This window comes from Oenanthe melanoleuca, chromosome 13 (assembly GCF_029582105.1).
Source record: "Oenanthe melanoleuca isolate GR-GAL-2019-014 chromosome 13, OMel1.0, whole genome shotgun sequence".
Taxonomy (NCBI): domain Eukaryota; kingdom Metazoa; phylum Chordata; class Aves; order Passeriformes; family Muscicapidae; genus Oenanthe; species Oenanthe melanoleuca.
In genome coordinates, this window is record NC_079347.1 from 17,840,460 (window position 1) to 17,859,978 (window position 19,519).

At 36.8% G+C, this 19,519-nt stretch overlaps 1 long non-coding RNA gene across 1 annotated transcript; it reads right to left on the reverse strand.

The window, feature by feature from the left end:
* Positions 1–1,171: 1,171 nt before the first annotated feature.
* LOC130258753 (uncharacterized) lies at positions 1,172–17,921 on the reverse strand. Its single transcript, XR_008841536.1, has 4 exons — positions 17,733–17,921; positions 16,980–17,074; positions 6,316–6,437; positions 1,172–2,479 (listed from the first exon to the last, which is right to left on the reverse strand). It is a non-coding gene; the product is annotated as an uncharacterized LOC130258753 (long non-coding RNA).
* Between the last annotated feature and the right edge of the window lie 1,598 nt (positions 17,922–19,519).

A 19,519-nucleotide genomic window follows, 5' to 3' on the forward strand; every position in this document is an offset into this window, starting at 1 on the left:
TTGCTGGCTGTGCTGAGAGAACAGTTCATGTCTATTCATTTCTCTTCTTGTCACTGTCTCAGCTCTAATAAAAGGAAATGCATAGCTGTGTTTCCAAACCCCAAGTGTTACTACATGGGGATATTACAGGGTGTTTATTGGTAGCTTTAGCTGCACATTCCCACAGATGATTCTCTGGCTGATCCTACCAGGGGGAGCAGATGGAGCACCAGAAAAGGGAACAAATGTCCATCGGACAGAGACTGCCAAAGGCTGAAACTGCCAAATTCTCATTTTTGTCTGGAAATGCAGACAGCAGTTGGTAATTCCTTTTGAAGTTATCCACCTGGCTACTCTCTGTACCAGCCCCAGAACAGCACTGCTTTAATGATTGATCTGTTCTGTCTCTCTTTTCTGTGGATAAGTTCTGCAGAGAAAGCAGAGGCTGAAGATGGGAAAACCTGAGTCTTACAGATGGTGCTGAAGTGAGGAGCTGCTGGGGGCAGGATGCTGACTCTGTGTCAGGGACACAGAACATGAGAAGGAAAAGGACTGTTTCCAGACTGTTTAGGAAAGCTCAAATACGACTTTTGTACCTCACTATTTAAAATACCACATCTTCCTCTGAAGCTTCTGAAAAGGAGGGCAAGGTTCTGAAAAAAGACTGAAATGTCAGCACAATTGCTTTGTTACAAGTCTGTGATATACTGTTGCCCCTTCTTTTCAAGATTATTACAAGCTAGGAAGCAAAGTATTTCAACTTTAAGACCGGTTCATGTTTTCAGAGACTAAAAATATTTATATTAATTGGTGACTATCATTTTCAAATCAAAAATGTCTATCTACTATTTCACTTGTCTGTGTTTATAAATGCATTCTATATTATCATATCCTAACAGCAGTTAAATCAACTGGCACAAAAATAAGGCTGTAGGATATTTGAATCATTTATTTCCTTTACTCTGAGTTTTAACACTTCATGATATATGTAACATAGCCTCTCCTTCATTCAATTTACTAGATTGCAAATTAGTAACCTTAGTAGTGACTTCTTATGTGAAAATTGCATTGTTGTCTGAATCTCGATAATCTAAAGTTAATAAAACATGAGGCAAATAACTAAAATCACAGTTCTTTATTTATAAAAGGAAAATTAGTATTTTAAAGAATGAAATTATGCATCTGTCAAATACTGAACAGCTGTGAAACAGTGAAATAATGGGAACTGGCATCTAACACATTGTATCTGCTGCATATAAATAAATGCAACATTATAGTTACATAGCAGTATGTTCACTAACATAAATTCTGTGGTTATCAAAATTAATGACCTGCATGACATTATCAATCCACAATGCTTGTTATTCTTGAGGGGTATCTGGAATGACTCATTTATGATGGTGTTCATTTCATATTGAGTCTAATCAAGGGATATATTTAAAAAAACCAACCTGACAATTATGTGAAGAAATGTGGATTGGCTATTCAGGTGGTGAGGATTGCTTATATAAAAGCAGATTTGCTTCCCTTGCCTGAGACTGGGCCAGGGTTTCTGGGGAAAGGGGGAGTGCTTGTTTCAATGTTAGGGCAAAACTTTTGAATACATCTTATTCTTGGAGTGAAAGTATTATCTTCTCTCTTTCTGACAGATTGTCAGAGCTGACATACCACGTTCATTTTGGCTAAGGGCAGGCTCCCAGCTGAGACCACTTTTTAAAAAAGTTCTCTTTTTTGGAAAAAATATATCCAAGGAAACAAAGCGTGCTTATGTTCCCTTAAAATCGTGTAAACTGCACATTTTTTGTTTTGGTGCTGTTTTGTTTTCAGATGGGAATTGAGTCTGTGTATAACTGTTGGTGTTTATGGTCTCATGTACTCACATTTCTCAGCTTGGTTGATTCATCTGAGATCTGCTGCTTTCTAAGCCCACATGAAACTGGACTGTGACCTCTGAGATCTCCTTGTTAAACATCCCAAAGATCTCTTCTGAACAGTCTGACTGATCATGTCAGCCTTTAATCTTCAGCCCTTTGTTGAGATTTCATGGCATTGATGCTTATGAAGGTGCTGTGAAGAGACATCCCAGGCAAGCATAGGAGTGCAGTGTCATGCAGGAGACAGGGATGCAATCCTGTCAAATGCTCTTTGACAGCAGCAAAAAGGGCAAGATGTGCAGTGATAAACCCACAGCACCAAAGCTGATGTGGCCACGGCAGGGTCAGTGCAGTTCCAGTACTCAGGGTGATATTTCCACTTCCGTGTCATGCCATGGAATTGTTTCGTCAGGTGAGAAGACATTGACAGGAGGATGAATGTGGATAATAAACAAATCAAAACCTACATGTCAGGACAGCAAGATTTATCTGCAAGATTTGCAGACAAATTGGATTGGTTTTGATGTGCTCCTGGTTTTAGGTTATGAAAAATTGAGGCTTTTTATTGCTGCTGTTGTTAGTCATCATTCAAAAGATGTCTGAATTGGAAATATGTGCCAAAATTGCTGGACAGAAAAAGGGGGAAAAACAAAAAAAACCCAAACAAATTTAAAAAAAAAAAAAAAAAAAAAAAACCTAAAAAAAAAAGCAGTGTGGTGAAATTCAGCAAATTCCCTCCCATTCTCTCAAGCAGCCATGAAGTGCATCACCTAATTTATTTTCTTCTTTTTTAATCCCACTCATAACATACTTTAAAATTAGAAGGTTTTAAGACTGTAGGAAGGACAAATTTTTACTTCCTCCTTCCCCAACCTTAATTTTAATGTTTTATTTTCCTTAGATAAGTTTGGAAATTTAGCGTGATAACTTTGGCTAATTCCAGTGAAAAATGTAAGCCTTGATTGGTTTTGGAAGGGTCTCTGGATCTCTTTAAGAAAGGTTAAGCATTATTTATTTGCCCTCATTACTACCCAAAGCAATGTGATTACTGAAAAGGTTTGACATTCAAACTAGATAAGGATGAGAGAAGGAGACAGGGGGAAATCTTTCTATGAGGTCCAGACAAAAAGAAGAAACAAAAAAATGGAAAGGACAGACAGATGAAAAGTAAAGGTTGTTTCCTCACTCATGCTGTAAGATTTTAAAGTAAATACTGCCTGCTCCTCTGGCACAACATGTTTCCCTGTCTTACAGCTGCAGTCCAGCCATCCATCACCTGGGTGTTCCCATTTCAGATTGCTTACAGGAGAGTGATATAAGATAATAGCTCCTGGTGTTGATGAAAGGAAAGATGTCCAGCATCCAAATCCTTACATTTTCCTTAGATGAGTATTTTACATTTGACAATGCTTGAAAACAAATATCAAATCCTGCTCCTTTTACTTCTCCCAAAGGATTTCTGAAGGTGTTAAGCATCCATTTCCATTTATTGTGCACACCCAGAGAAATGTTTGAGTGGTTTTATCAGTGGAGGAGGGGAGGGAAGAACTTTCCCCTTTAAAAACCGAGATAATAAGACAAATCTGTTCCCCTGTAAATGAAAATGCTTTGCCTGGATTTTGCAAGCACTCATGCATATTGTTGAAATAGAAACTACACTTTATACAAAATCTGTGCACTGCTGAGAAGAGAGCTGGCTTTGCTCATTTCTGCCAGATTTAAAGTGACTTATTTAATTCTAATGAAACAGAATCACCTGGACATTGGAAAATATAAAAAGTCAAAGTGTAATGCCCCTGCACCATTCTTTAGCAGAGACAGAATGCCTCTTGCCAGATTCTGTGTTTGAGACCCAGCTCTGAAAGAGGATGGCAATTGTGTGCAAGCACTGACACTTTGCTATGAGGAATTAAATTAGGATTACAATACTGTGCATACTGTGAATTTGGAAATAAATTCTGGGATTCCCACACATTTGTTTGATAGACAGTAAGCCTGCTATCAGATTGGGGTTTGCCTCAGGTTTGCATCCCCTGTGGCATCCCCCTTCTTCTCTCCTAGACACTTTACCTCCACTGTTGTTGAATTAGATGTTAACTACCACATTAATAGTATTGCTGTACCTCTGCCTTAATTATATCATTAATTGATAACTGTAAAGTATTATCTAACTAGAGCACTTTGTTACTGTTATTTTGAAGGAACAAGTGACAGAATGGGAGAATGTTAAGTGAAACTCTCATCATGTTAATAATATCTTCAATAATTTCTCATGTCATCAAAGGCTTGTAGAAATCAGGATATAGAAATGAAGTCTTCAGGCCTTGAAAAGCAAGAGGTTAACATAAATTTTCATTAATTAAAATATGTGCAGATGACTGCACTGAATGGACATGCTAAATATGTGTTTTGGAGAAGAGCACCTTTAATCTGCTCATAATTCCCACACTTTGTGCAGGTTGTTAGGTATCAGCCCTGGCAGCCATGAAAGAGCAAAGAGATACCCACAGTCCACCTGCAAGGACCCTGTGAAATAATGGAGTAACAGATACATCAGAAATAGAGTGCCTTTGTAGACAGCTGGGGCCTGGTTAATTTGCAGCACAGCTGAGGAAGGCAGAGCCTTGGCCCTGCAGATATCTCTGGATTTTGTTACTGCACCAATTATGATAAAGCATTGCCAGCACAAACAGCAGAAAGGCATTTGCTGCACACTTGGAGAAAAGGGCTGCTGGTTATTAGTCTGCTGGAAAAGTGTATTGTGATCCTTTGTATTTTTTTTTTGGTTTTTTATTTTAAGTTCTTACTTTAGACAAACAGGAGATTTTCTGTTTTGACTTTTTCCTATCTAATTTCCTTTCTAATTTCCAGACCAACAAACTGACCTCCCCACTGTTCTGACTGATCCCAGATAAGTGAATCTTCAACATGATGTTCCTATAAGACAAGTAGACCAACATTCCTTATCTCATTGGAACCAGCTCCTTCTCTGACTGCTATGGTTCATTATGGTTAGTCCATTATAAATTAGATGGTGTCTCCAGGGACCTGTTCTATACTTGAAATATCACAAGACAGCTGCCGTGCATAATGCTGCAGAGAGCTGCTAAATTTATACCCACTAAAAATGTGCTTTATGTTGCAGAGTGACCCACTTTAACTTTGATGCATAAATGGGTTGGTTTTCCTCTTCTTGTAAGTATTATCTGTTATCTCCTGTTTGTCCACACACTTAACTTGCTAAGAAAAGGCCTTAGAAAAGCTGTTATTTGTGCTTCGTGTATTGTGTGATTATCATTATTTTATAGAACTTGGACATACTTCCAAATTCCCCTAGAGACAAAGCATGCAAAGGACAATTTTTTTTCTGCCAGCCCCTGTAAATTCTATCAGACTACATAAACAGACAACAGGGGCAGATTGGCTCCTGGAGCTCATGGTTTCCTCTGCTCCTAAGCTGTTTGCACAGCAAATAGGAAAGACTGTATCTATATGTTAGGATAACACAAGTTATCCTAATACATAGATAATAGCAGTTTACTTGTATAGTTTTCAAATGAGACAATTTTTAAAGCTTATTACCTTTTTTTGTTTATGAGAATAAGAATACTTCAAATTCCACTTTGTTTTTAACATAAAAGAAACAGACCAAAAATAATTCTGATTTCGTGTTAAATTTTCACCCTCTTAGAGAGAAGAAAAGGAGCAGACCTACACTTAAAATGCCTTTAGGACACTATGTACTATAAATCATTATCTACAAGAAGTATGTCCACAGGAATTCTGCCATAAAGCTTACTACAATTAAAAAAATACAGTAAAATATTTATGCTATTAATTGATATGGCTCCTTGACAGGGTTAAATAGCTGATAATATATTTCACTCCATAGAAATTTATAGTAGTTTATAAAAGAGTGAACATAAGGAAGAAAATTTTCTGGCTTGATTTTTTCTAAATCACTTTAAGATGTCAAAAATGGTCATGAGCAATTTTATTCCTTTCAGGCCAGAAATATCTCTTTGGTTGTAAGTGATTTCACACAATCTAAGAAGTTGGACTAGATGATTGCTGCAGGTCCATTCCAGCTGAAGTATTCTATTCTGTTCAATTCAATTCCTTTTTGTCCTGAGAAAACAGCGTTGCATCCACTGGTCCTGAAAACTGTGGAACTGATGTAGTGTGATGATGAACTCTTCCAGGCCATACACTCAGCTTCCACTCCTGGACAGTGTCTTAGCTTACAGTGTAAGATGTCACCAAAAGTATTTGTTCTATCAGCACCTTTGTAAGTTGTTAAAACAGGTGGGGCAGTGTTCTTACCTCCTCCATGGCTCATCCCTGGTAACTCCCTCCAGGGGGTTCTGCACTGATGGGCCACCAAGCCTCACTGCATGACTCCTAAAATCACCTCATCCCATTGTGAGGTGCTCCACCCAGGGGAAAAGGCAAGAATTCCTACCTGGATATGATCTGAACACCAGGGCAGCCTTTACCTGCCAGATTCCCAGGGGACAAGAGCTTGATGACCAGAGGATTTCCAGGATCTCCAGAGGAGGACCAGACCCTTCCACAGGATCTCAGCTGCAACAGAACCACAAACATCACTTAGCAGGACTGCAGCCACCTTTAATCAGACTGCAACCACCACCCTGACAGTTTAAACCAGTGTTACACGCCTTTATTTTATTTTTTCTATTGAACAGTTGTTTAACTTGGAGTCTCCCACTGGTTTGTTTTCAAACTGGTACAGACAGGTAGAGATGGGTGATGGAAATTCTCTTCCTCCAGATGTCTTGGCTTCATGTATTACATGTAGTTGAATGTTGGGCTATGGTACAGTGGCAGTTTTTGCAGTAGTAAATGCCAAACTGTCCCTGCTCTTACCTCTTCTTCTTCTTCTCTTGGAGTCCTTATCAAGAGAATAATAATCTCTCTTTTTAAAACAGAATTGTGGAGTTACCAAAGAATCCAGGGGAAGGACTCCTCACTGTCTCTGAATGCTCCTGCTCTTTCACCATTCAAAGGAGAGACTATAATATATCTCAATATTTTAATTTAAAATTTCAAACTCAAAATGGTTATCCTGGTCTTTTTACAACATTAACACATGATGTCTTCAGATTTTTAAAACAGATTTAAATTAGTTGTGTTTTTTGCCAGCAATGCACAGGAAGAGTTGCATTCAATTGAATTTAAAACACATTTTCAAAGTGTGAGGGCTAAATAAGGTTTGTTCATGTGAAGACATTCTCTAAGACATTCTCTAATTAATACTTTTCTTGCTCAGGCAATTTGTTAAACTTGTCCTTCTGTGCTTACATAAAAAAACCCTGTTTATGCAGTGGTGTTTGCAAATTTCTTTTGACTTTAGAGTATTTTAGGGAGAAGATACACACAAGTGAAGGTCAAAGAAACATACACACATATCACCATTTCAAATGAAGTTAGTGGAAATGTCAGGAGTCTGGGGCAAAAAGTTTGGAGGCTTTAAAATGTGAACCTTTTAGCCTGAGCTGAATCTGGAAGATAACAAGCTCTACTTGATCAGCTCAACCTCAGGAAAGTTCATGCATAACCTGGAGGTTCATAAATAATAAAGAAAGTTTTTTAAAGCTGATTTTAATGAAGAACCAGAATGTTCATGGGTTAGCTTTTGAATGGTAAAGGTTAATGTAAACTGCCTGGGTTTTGTTCTTGGTTGGGCTACTCCTGGACAGGAAAATAGTTCAACAATCTAATTAGAAGTTTTGTCAGACTTGGAAACACCAGAATTTCTTGACTAGATCTGATGATTCCATTTCTCTTTTTCATTTCATTGATAAAGGTATAGAAAATTCAGTGCAACTGGGATTGCTTCATGCTCAATCCAAGCAACTTAATTAAGCTCATTATTCACACAAATACTTCCTAACATTATGGGTATGTTTTGTATTTACAGTTTCACATTACTGTGGCATAAGAGGAATAATTGAGAGAAAACTTTTATTTTTCACTAGAGTATCTCTACTCAAATTTGTGGAAGTCTGAATTGAACGTCCTCCCAATATTAAGAAAATGAATTATCTAAAAAATGTATTTTATTTGAAGAAATAAGCTACATTTAAGGAAAAACTCTGAGCTCAAGCATTTAGTTCCATTATGTGAAACAAAAGCTTACTTATCTGCAAAAGTGTGAATCAGATCCTTAAGCACTGTGCATTTTCTGGGGATTTAGGCTTTAAATTTCAAGCTAGTTTTTTCAAACAAGCAACATATTGCTTTGTGGTTTGCTCTTGTTTTGGCAGGAGCTGCACGAAAGAATCAATTTTTACTTGATTTTTCAGGCAGCTGCTGTCCTCCATCTTAATAACTGCTGTCTTAGCTACCTCTCATCTGTCAATACATTATCACAGACGTGCCACTTTTTAAGGATAGTAAGGGAAAAGCTGTACTTTTCCCAATTTTCATTCCATAAATCATATGTATACTTTTTGAATCCATATAAACAGGATTAATGCCATGTAATAGCAATAATCTCCATAGTTCAGTTTGTGTGAAGTTGCTTCTAATCTTGGTTTGAATTTGTATCCTAGCCTAGTTACAACAAGGAGTAAATATTGCATTTAAGCTTTCTCATAATATTCATAATTTTATAGATCTCTGTTGTATCTCCCCTTCTTTTCTCTCTTTACCTGACTAATCATGCCCCTAAAGTCTTAAAATATGAGGAAAAAAATCTCTGACTCTCAGCATATGGTTATGTTAGAATTGTTAATTCAATGATACTACTTAACAGAAATATCACAAACAATATCAGTTATAGGACCACTGTTATTTGGGAAGCTGAAAACAAAAAGCAAATCACCTTATGCTAGACAAAACATTTTAGCTGCATCCTTATTTTCATTGGCTTTAAAAAATTATTTTATCATTTGTGGTGGTCTGAGCCACTCTGCACATGAAATTGTGGGACACAAAAATGCTCTGAAGAGATCTTTGAGAGTGTGGTCACCTGAATATCCTGGGATCAGGAGAGAGGAGGCTGAAATGGTCAGGGGGCTCAGTCCAGGGGTGTTGTGCCAGCTGGGGTGTCAATTTTTATTCATTAAGGGAGAAACTTTTTTTTTTTTAAATGCTTTAAACTAATCTCTTGCCACTATTTTTTGAAAACTTGTCTGCTAAAAGTGACACCAGTTCAGTTGTACTTCAGTGTGTGACAGCAGAAAAACTAGTTACTTTTACTTACTAATAGCCATGGGGGTTATGATAATAATGGAGTGGTGGATGAAAAATGGACATGACAGCAACTACATTTTCCTCCCCTTAAACTTATCCAATGAGGGAGATAAAACATACACTGTAGGTGGGAAGAAATCCAAAGGGAGTTAAGGGGCAACAGAGCTGCTAAAATACAAAAATTCATTTTGTTGAGGAGATGAGAGAAGAGATGTGGTGTGAGCCTGAAGTGCAAGTATCAGAAGAGGTGAGGCCATGGACTCAAAATAATGAATCTTATTAAGACTCTGTGGATATTTCCTTGGAATTTCCCTTCTTTTCCACTGTAATAGCTGCTCCCACTGCCCACTGGTGTTCTCTGGACTTTACCTGATACTCCTTTTAATTCCTTAAAGATGCCACCTGTGCTCCTTGTCTGGGGTTTGAAGGATGTTTGGAAATACCTGATCTTGGTTTGGCCCAACTGGGGCAGTGTGCTCCTCTGCAGATCAGTCCTTGCCTGGAGCTGACTGTGCTTGGGCTCCCTGCAGCCTCAGGAAGAGGTTTAACCAGAGTTTAGACCAATTTATTCTGGTTTGGAGAAGAGCTGTATTCCACAGGACTGTGTTTGGATTTTGTCTGTGACAATGTGAGTCCTCTGGGCCATTGGAAAAGTCTTCAGAAAAGGCAGAGAAGCCTGGCTGAAAAATGGATGCTCTGTTAAAATTAGAGGTGTTTGACATTTGTTCTTTATTCTGAACTGAAACAAGTTAAGACCATGCAAATCAAGTTTGTGAAAACATCAGGGAGCAACATTGGGCTGCTGCTGGGAGCCCAAGGTTTGAGAGGTTCTTCTTCCTCATTCATTAATATCGTGGGCAATGCTCCAAATCACCCTTCATTAGTTTGATGCATATTTATAAAGTATGGGAAATGGCACAGAATACCAATACCCCAGGGATTAGCACTTCAACCAAAGGTACAAGAGAGGTATTTATTCCTATTTTGTGTAAATCCTTGGTCTGACTACAAGCCTCTATTATTCCATCTCTGAATAACACTTCTTAATTGTTTGTCTGTGCAAAAAATTGTTCACAGGAACCTTATATATTGAAAAGATTCCTTTTGTAAATTTATCCATGTATTCTAACATTTCTGAGAATGCTTTGGAACACTTCACAGACAAACACAGACAAAATTCTGCAATGAAACTGTATTTGAAATAGGTTTAATCACACTGTTCTCCATCTCAAACAAAATCCAGTATCTTCACATTGAGGTAACAAGCCATTACCTCGATCTGCACCATGGCAAAAGATAAATGGAAGTTTGTTACACATTCAGTGCAAAAAGAATCACTCCCTCAGATGTATGGCAAACATACTTCAAAAAATTCACAGAAAACCTGATGTGCCTGTAAATGAATGCCTGAAAGGCAAAAATAATTATCTCAACTCAGTCCCATAGACTCTAGACATAACTGAATCTTCTGAGAAATCAAATGTACAAACTGACTTTTAAAAAGCTACCTGTTTTTCCTAGAATCAAGTCAACAACATGCAAGAAGCAGCACTATTTATGGATTTAAATTCATAGTACAGTAATGCTTACAGGAGAATAATGAAGTATTACTTGTGCATTTCTGGATTATGTAACTGTTGTAAACTTCCTTTAAAAAATCCAAAACAAACAGAAAACCTGAGTGATCCTAATTCAATTTGTTGATGACTTTGACTTTTGTTGGAATTGTTTAGTTTGGTTTGTTTTTACATATATGTAACTTCCCGTTTTTCATCCAAGAATAGTTTGGAAGCACTAATTATGTACCAGGAGACCTACAACTTCACTTTCAAGTCTAGAGCTTTCATGGCATCAGCGTCCAAATAAAGTTGATCCTAATGGCTACTTGGTGCTTTTGAGCAGAGCAATAAACTTCCCAGGGAGAGGAAGGAGTACTGCCAAAACACTTTAAGTTCTGTCTCAACAATGTGGAAGAATTGGCATTTCCCACTGTTGTTTTTCATTCCTGAAGTACTATAAATGTGTGTTGAAGAAGTATTTCAACTACCTGAGAACAGCAGCACAACACCAGTTCAACTCCTCTGGACTTCCTAATTTGTTTTTCTGAATTAAGACACTGTACTGAAGAGAAAGTAGTGCTGACCCAGGTAGTCAACAACAACAGAGAGAGTGCCCTTTCCATTGTTGTTACCCATAGCTGGCTCAGATCTCTCCAGCATCTTTTCCAGCATTCCAGGGATCCTCCTGCCCTCTCCCCACAGCCAGGTACTCCAGAGCAGATACACAAACCTCTGTATTTCCAGAGAACAGATGATAAACTCCTCTAATTTTCAGATCTCTTGTTTTGTCCCTGTATTTAATCCAGGAAATGGGGTGAGTATATCACTGCAGTTTAGCAACAATGTTTGCATTGACTCAGTAAGTTCTTGAATTCCTGGAAGAGATGTGTGTCCTCTGCCATCCAGAGTGTGGGTGGAAGGCATGCTTGAACTAAAGGTGTTAAAATGCCACTATTAATGCTTTGCTGATGCTCCTTCTGTAAGAACAAAATAACTTCAACCAGTTAATTTTTTGTCTGCAAAAAAGTAGAAAACTGATTTTTTACTGTCCTTGAAAAGGCAAGTGTGTGTATGTTTATGTACAGATAGAAATCTATATATTTAAACAGACATGTATACATTGATATCTCATACATTGCACTGAGAAAGAGGGTGATTAAAATGATTTCTCTAATATCCTTATTTATTTTTCATGCTTTCTTAGAGTCATTCTGTCCTAAGCTACTTAATATAAATGAAGAAAGTAGAGAGGTCATGATGCCTCCTTTTTGCCACCCTAATCACATCCAGCTGTGTGAAAAGAAACCTCCAGTGCACACAAGTTTATGAACTGTACAGGCTGGTGAGTCTGCTTTGTCTGTAAGAACACTGATAGGACACTTAAGGTTGACATTAATTCTCAGTGTTTCCTCTCTCTTTTTTCCTATTTCTTAATTTGGGCTATTGAAATGACACAATAATGATTCTGATATAAGGCCCAGAAAAAGATAAATTGGGAAAAAAAAAACCAAAAAAACCAACCCAAATTACTGGTGCTATAACTAGGACATTTCTTCTATTTGTTTCATATAAAAATTAAATTTCCTTTATGTAGTCCATGAACAAAAACTCTGCTGAGCAGAGTTACATGCCTGTTGTCAAAGAGAAGTTGGAAGTCCAGGTAAGCAGAAGACAAGATTTTGGTGTGAAACAATAAATAAACCAAATTTTTCATTCAAAGAGCTCAAATCAGTATTTCTAAAAGAAGGCTCACTGTGTTTCAGCAGTAAGGAAGCTGTTGCTGGTTTAGCAGTAGTATCTCTGAGCCCCTCTGCTGGAGCAGTATTGGAAATGATTCTGAGGTTTATGGCTTCTTTTTACAATTTTCTTTAGAAATTATGTTTAAAATACTAGTGAGTTATTCCTAACAGATCGTTTCTTAAACTGCATTCTATAGTGTGGATTCAGGAATAACTGTCCTGACAAACTGGAACAGAGAAAACACCAGTGACAGCCAACTTTCCCTGGCAGGCTGAGTGCCAATTCTCCAGAGCCACACAAGAACCTCTCCAACCTCACACTTATGATTCAAGACACACTTTCTGACACATATCAATGATTTCTCCTCCAAACCATATTAAAAACAGCTTCCAGATAGATTTCTGATTACCTTAGTTTTAATTTAGACACAATTTGAAACAACAACAACAACAAATCTTTTGCTCATTCTCTCCTTTTTTTTTCTTCAGATTGACTTTCTTGTTATTAGCTCTTTGTTTTTCTTATTCTCACTTCACTCTCACTATACTGCAGGTTTGTGTCTCTCAAAGCCAGAGAGAAATTGATACTGAGTCGTGCTGAGAATGCATTGTAGTTACCAAGGAAATGGTTTCCCAAGCAACAGTAGCCACATGAAATTTGACATAATTTCTTCCTCTGTATCATGTTTGCTGCTTTGCAGGAGGCAGTGGGTGGGCAGCATGAGTGATCTCATTGTAAACTTTGCTTTTTGAAGCAGATATGAACATATTTCTATATTTGTTAAAGAAAGACAACTTCAGTTAGAGTTGAATGCTTGGTTTTGTGTCTGTATTGTTTTTGTTTCTTTTGGGGTTTTTGCTTGTTTATTGTTTGTTTGTTTTAACTTATTTCTCTGCTAGCAGACAGGTTGTGGGTATGCCAGATAATCCTGCAGCATGTGGGCAGATGCTAGAGGCAACATTCTCAGCTGTTACAGTCAGTGATGATATTTACCATTCAAGAAAGCCATGCCAGCACCTTGGTTTGCTCCAGCAAATTGGATGAGACACTTGCCAGCTTGATGATTTCAAAAATATGTAGAAAATATGCACATGTTCAGAATTAGTGGAAGGCTGTGAACCAAGGGAAAGACAGGGACAGAAGTCCCAAGTCCTCCATGATGGGGCAAAAAAAAAAAAAGACAGCTGGGCCTCAGTCAAATAAGATTTTCAATAATTTTTCTTAAATTCAGTAGTGTCACTTAATATCCACTTCACATGCATGGTGAAATCTTAAAAAAGAAAATGTGGTGGTGTTTACACGGGCAGAATCCCAAAGGAAGGTGTGTATTTGAAGCAAGAATTATATTACTGAATATATCACTGAAGAATTATATTATCATAATACTCTCCATTCATGTTGTGCTAGTTTCCTTAAATGTTTTCTGAAAAGTTAGATTTCTGCTTTGTCTAGGATAAAAAGACTGGGTTTAACTGTCTGTCTTAAAATATCAAATTTTTAACTCTCTTATCTTCTGGCTTGCAGATCACTATGGATAAGGAAATGTTTGAGCTACAAAAGCTTTTAAAGAGTATGAAAAAAACATTTAGAAAGCATTGAGGACCATGTATCTTAGCCAGTTCTTTGCATACCCAGCTCTAATGAACCTGCTATTTACCATAATTATAAAGCTCCAAGTAGAGACAGTGGAGTGAATGAGCCAGGAGATCTTAGACTCTTGGCTCTGGATCTGTATCAGCCTCACCAGGCACAAGATGGCTCATAAAAGCTTTTATTCTATTCCATCATTAATTTTTTTCTACCTTCCTGAACTTCATATAAAGAAACCTTTTACTTTGACTTTTTATCCTGTCTCTCAACCCTTCTTCAAGATCCAGAATTAACTTAGCTAAGTATCATGTTCTTTCCAGATAAAGCTGCCTCTAATGAGCAAGCTTCTCATTTTACCAGGAAAAATGCACTGGGGACAGACCTGGTCAGGGTCTACACTCAGTTTCAGCTTGTGAAAGTATGTAAAAAATAATTTCAGGTTTAGTAGATAAAATGTTTGAGTCCTAGTGCTAGAACATTGGCCTTGTTTTTATAATTTATGCTAACTCAGAAATGTACATTTCACATTTAGATTACTGAGTGCTCCTCACAATAATGAAGATATAGTCCTTTACAGAAAAAGCCCTTATGATTACTGTATTTATTGTTCATGTTTTAAAATGTTAAAAAGTGACAAATATGGAAACACAATGCATTTCATTAAATAAAGCAATAAACACAATTTCCAGGAATAATTGTTTGCAGTTAGTCTTCAAATAACTAAACACTTTCTCCATAGACTTCCATTTCTTTGGTCTTGGATTGGTGAAACTTTGCTGTCTCAGAGAAAGTACATAATCTGATTTTGAGTATTTACCGAGATACCATGAATTGTCATTGGCTGAGATTTGAGGTTTTTCTTTTTAATAGAAATTCACAAAGTTACTGTAAGTAGCTGTTAAATTCAGGCACTAGTTCAGATTCTTTGTATAAAACACATAAGATAAAGTTAAATTAAATGAAACTGATTTCACCTGAATCTATCTGTCCAGTCTAACAACTTCTACACTTCACAAGAGAATTTAAGAGAGAAAATTAAAGTGACATTAGACAGGAAGACACTGTCTCAACTACTATTTCACCTTTTGTCCAAAACCTTCAAGGGAGACCAGACCATTGATAAGAATTTCCTGGATTTTCTTTGATTTGCAGCTGATATTATTGCTGTGACTAAAACCTCATAAAGAGTTTTTGGCATTTACTATAATATTCTCCTGGAAAATCAAGAGGATCTGTAGAGCACTAAGATCTCACTGAAACTGACCATAAAAGAAAAAATTACTCAAGTGAACACAAAGTTAGAATATATTGTAGAGAAAAATTACACCTCATTTAAATATAAAGGCAAAAAATTGGATTTGGAGAGAGGGAAGTATAGGACTAGTTTATTTAAATTCAGTAATATTTATCCTATTTATGATTGTACTTTGTACTGAGAGATTTATTTTACACTGAGCTATTTTATTGCAGCAATAAATGGATATTGTTGCCAAGAAGAGCAATTCTCATGGTAAATAATTTATAAATCATAGTAGATAATATGTAAACATGACTTATTTGAGAATTTGAGTAACCCTACATTTAAATACAGTATGGAACTTGTCCTCTGTATCCAGATTAAAAAGTCTGGATATAGAGTACAAAGTGCTCATTTGGCAATTATGAATGTTCTCATTTAAAAGCAAATACCTGATCAAAAACATTCAAAACCTTTTAAAATCAGAGTATTTTTTTACTCTACAGAAAAGATGATGTGAAAGGACTAAAGTTGCTGTGGACAGGAGTACAGTGCATTTTCTGACACATAAGGGGAGTCTCTTCTCTGAGCCCCATGAGCTCCCCACTCCCTTTCTGTTCTCTCTCATCACACCTGATCTCCACAGATTCAGAGTTTTGGTCCCTGGGATGTCTTAGAGTTATGATTTTAGCCAGACATGGTGGCCACAACAGCTGGTTAAATGCACACAGCTGTACAGAAATGTCCTTTTTCTATGTGAAGGTTTATCTTTGTTCTTAGCTTACTCCTTTTTTGCTTTCTCCCAGATAATTACCTCTGACTTAGCTCTAGAATTCTAGAGAGCATCTGGCCAGCAGAAAGCCCAAGCCCTATGTGCTGTTTATCATAAAAAGGTAAATCCCACACAGTTCCTAAAGGAAAATAAGCTGCATCTTCAGATGTGGGATCGTGTGATCTCACATCCTGCAGACAGATTACACCCGTTCACACTTTTATCTGCTCTTATTGTTATTTCTGAATTAGGCCAAAGTGACTTGATTAGGATTTTTTTAATAAAGAGTTTTTTAAGGCACAGGGGTTGAGTTAAAATATTAGCATAAGACTTGAATGACTACTGACATTTATTTATATTTGACAACAGGAATTAATACAAATCATGTTAATACAGGGCAACATATCCATTTAAATTTGTGAATGACTTGGTATGAAATTCCATTTTTGTAACTGCTTTTGTTTATTGACTTCAAAATAATGAGAAATCTTTGGCATATGCAGCTCTACTCTTTTTTTTAAGTTTATATTTCTTAATGAGATTACTTTTCATGGTTTTTGAAATGTTTTGTCACAAAGTGGTCATTTAATTCTTGTATTTTAATTGTAACAGGCCATTATTGCTGCTGATTTATAATATATTATCCTCTTACAAGCAAATTTAATCACAGGAGCTTTATTTCCCTCTAATCTTTATTACTATTGTGGAGAGAAAACTGCCACATGTTTTATTTAGCAAATAACTGAGTATTCTAAAAAAATACAACAATTCCTAAAAATCAACAAAGCAATTTTTTTTAAGTGGAGAGTATCTTACAAACAGCTGGATGACTAAAGAAAAAAGCCTAGAAAAAGAAAATGGATCTTTTCATACACCAACATCAGACAGTGATTTGATAATTTGGAGTTGTGCTTGCATTGTAAAAGAATAAAGGTAGAAATTTACTTGAATAATTTATCTCTGCTTTGATGTCTAGGCATTCTTACCCCACTAATATTTCAGATATCCACCCTGAGGTGGCTGGTGAGTTTAAGTCAGTTGTCATATCACACCTTGTCAGCTGGACTGCCCATGCTTGATCCTGAGAAGTGAGAATTCTGCATTCCTGTTAAAAGGGGGCAAACATTGAATAGATGTGACATAGGTTACAGCCTAAACATTTCAGTTTACAGATTTACAGTTTCAGAAACCTGTTTTTTTTTTTTAAGGTTGAGCATTAAAATAAACAATGTGTCAGCACAGAGCAAATTGATTCCAAACACTGAACCAGAGAAATGAACAAATTCTAATTGAATTCTAAATTGAAATGAGAAACAGTTTCATTTAATAACCAAACACTTGAATTACTAAAAATGTCATAGACATCTGTACCAAGAAAATCTTATGCCTTGAAAACAAACAGTAGAAAAAGTAAATGCTGTTAATATAAGCAGTGTGTTTTCAAGATAACATGAAAATAGAATATTTAATAGAAATACATATACAGCCCTAGTTTCTTGAAGAGATTTATCTTACAGAACAAATAATTTAATTATAGTGGCAAAGCTTGCAACTGAAACAGATGAAGAACAATTTTTTTTCCTAGAGGTAAGTAGGAATTTTTTGATTGTACATTTTTTCAATAAGGAAAAGTTTATAAAAACTGAAACATTCTACTGGAATACACTTTTTTCTTATTTTTACAAAGAGCCATTCTCCTGTTCTGAAGATAATTTCTGTTCAGCCAAGAAACTGATTCTGAGCAAAACAAAGGATTTTCTTACCTGCAGTCTTTGTAGTGCCTGTGAAAGGAAAAATATCTTCAAAGTTCCTGCTTTCAATACAGAAGATTGAAAACCACAATGCAGGTTCCCTACAGCCTAAGTGAACATCCAGATAGTAACTACAAATGTAGTTTTGCTCTTTTATTTCCTCTTCTGCCCTCTTTCCTTTGTCAGGAAAAGCTTTGAGAATGCTTTAGTTTGCTGTAATATACAGTGGGAATATTCTGAAATTTCAAATGTCTGTAACAATACAATTCCTGCCCTGCTTCCTCCAGCACAGGATAATCTTTGCTTTCCATAGTTCACTCCAACCAGATCAATATCAATAACTGGTAATAGTTTTTTTCCTGTAGAGGGTTGACCCTGGCTGGGTGTCAGACACCCACCAAAGCCTCTCTGTCATTGCCTCCACAGCTGGACTGGAAGGGGAAAATATAACCAAGGCCCTCATCATATATGTGGACCACAAGACTAAAACAGATTAGGATGGTTTAGAAGTTTGAAAACATAAGAATTCCTCAATAAGTGACATGATCTGGATTTGAAGGACTGATTACCTGAAATACATCATGTACAATTTCTTGGATTCATATTATTTCACCATCAAGCTCTGAGTTTAGTTCCAGTGCAGGCACTTACCTATCCCATACTCCTGGGATATGTGATACTGTCAGCCTGTCAGTATTGGGGAACTTCAGCCTTATCTCTCTGATATGAAATGTAAAATGGTATCACAAATGCAATGAGAATGGAAAAGACTGCACCACCAGACACAGCAACCTTGACTCTTGATTGCATTCTAAATTGTAGGGTCTCTCCCAGGTTACCCATGTGTGCTACTGAGTGCATTGTAGGAACCCAGCTCCACAGCAAAGTAATTCAGCTGTAGCCTTGGCTTTGGGGGTTCATTGGGCATGTAGGAAATTTGTGACATGCATGCTTTTCTGAAAGATTATTGAGTTCTATTACCCACTGGAAAGGTGTATTTTTCATTAGTGGTTTTAAATTGATATTTTATTAAGGAATTAAATACAGTGCTTCCATTTCTTAAGTTTTACACAGATCTTCCAACAAGTTTCAGCATGAAACAACAGGGGTTTGGTCAATTGTACACAACAATTCAAAAGCATGTATTCAAACATTCTGCCTTTCACTTATTTCTAGCCTTTTATATTGCTGAGGACATAAGCAAAACATTTAATAAAATAATATAAAAGTTTGTGCACACAGAACATGCTCTAAAGCTATAAAAATATATTAATTTTATCTTACAAGATTAGCATGTAGGGAACACATTATATTTCCCCAACTGATGTTTGTCCTGTGAACTGGAATCCCTGACAGCAGTAATGGCTCTGATAGGGGCACTAAATTAGCACTAAATGTGTAGAAGGAGCAGCTCAGCAATGGCTATGCTTGTGTTCAGAGCCATAAGTGTCAGGAATCTTGGCTTCTGTGTGGACTCCAAAGAATTCCCTTTCACAGCCAAAGGCTTTCCTGCCTTCTCTTGCATAAGTTTTGTCCAGCTTATTCTGGTTCTGGAATATCTTCTCTACCTCAGCTTGTCTTGCTTCATTTTCTTCACCCATTTATTTATGGGCTCTGTTTCTTAGGCTTATTGACTCCTTTGCAGAATCACTGTTCAGGTCATGGTATTTCATTATATTCTTTTTGGTGGCTTATGCATTATGTGTCTTCCCTCCTTTCCAGATCACAGCACTTCCCTCTCCATCACCGTGTTTCACTGCTGGTTCCTCCCCTGTTTTCTCAGAGCAGCAACTCTGATT